Source organism: Nicotiana attenuata, chromosome 12, assembly GCF_001879085.1.
Source record: "Nicotiana attenuata strain UT chromosome 12, NIATTr2, whole genome shotgun sequence".
Lineage (NCBI taxonomy): Eukaryota > Viridiplantae > Streptophyta > Magnoliopsida > Solanales > Solanaceae > Nicotiana > Nicotiana attenuata.
This window is the reverse complement of record NC_032000.1, coordinates 18,518,259-18,519,468: the sequence shown is the minus strand read 5'-3', so window position 1 is coordinate 18,519,468 and position 1,210 is coordinate 18,518,259.

The window sequence follows — 1,210 nt, the reverse complement described above, 5'->3', positions numbered from 1 at the left end:
GGTATTTTCCAAGATTGATCTCCGTTCGGGTTATCACCAGTTGAAGATTAGAAATGCGGATATTCTTAAGACTGCCTTCAGGACCAGATATGGTCACTATGAGTTCCTGGTTATGTCCTTTGGGCTGACCAATGCCCCAGCAGCATTTATGCATATTGATGAACAGCGTGTTCCGGCCTTTACTTGGACTCATTTATCATAGTCTTCATTGATGATATTCTGGTATATTCGCGCAGTCAGGAGGAGCGACGCGGAAGCATTTGAGGGTTGTGTTGCAGAGATTGAGGGGAGAAGCTTTATGCAAAGTTCTCCAAGTGTGGTTTGGCTCAGTTCAGTGCATTCTTTGGGACACGTGGTGTCCAGTGAGGGTATTGCAGGTTGATCCAAAGAAGATAGAGGTGGTTCAGAGTTGGCCCGACCATCCTCAGCCACAGAGATTCCGTAAGTTCTCTTGGTTTGGCAGGCTATTATGCCGGTTTTCAGGGATTCTCATCTATCGCATCGCCTTGACCAAGTTGACACAGAAGGGTGTTTCATTTGTTTGGTCGGACAGTGTGAGTTGAGCTTTCAGAAGCTCAAGACAGCTTTGGACACAAGCTCCAGCGTAGGTTTTTGCCATCGCTTCAGGTTCATATACGTGTATTGTGATGCTTTGAGTGTAGGGATTGGTTGTTTTGATGTAGAGGGTAGAGTTATTGCTTATGCTTCTCGTCAGTTGAAGCCCCATGAGAAGAACTACCCCGTTCATGATTTGGAGTTGGCTGCCATAGTTCACGCGTTGAAGATTTGGAGCATTACTTATATGGCGTATCTTTGAGGTATTCACTGATCATCGCAGTCTTCAGCAATTTGTTCAAGCAAAAGGATCTTAATTTGAGGCAGCGAAGATGGTTGGGTTACTTAAGGATTATTGAACATCACTATATTGTACCATCCGTGGAAGGCAATGTGGTGGCCGATGCTTTGAGCCGAAAGCAGTGAGTATGGGAGTTTGGCAAATATTCCATTAGGGAGAGGACCTCTTGTGGTTGATGTTCAGGCTTTGGGCCAATCGGTTCGTGAGGTTGGATATTTCGGAGCCCAGTCGGGTATTGGCTTGTGTGATTTCTCGATCTTCCCTATATGAGCGCATCAGAGGAGCGCCAGTATGATGATCCACATTTTGATCGTCCTTAGGGACAGAGTTCAGCATGATGATTGCTAGAGATGT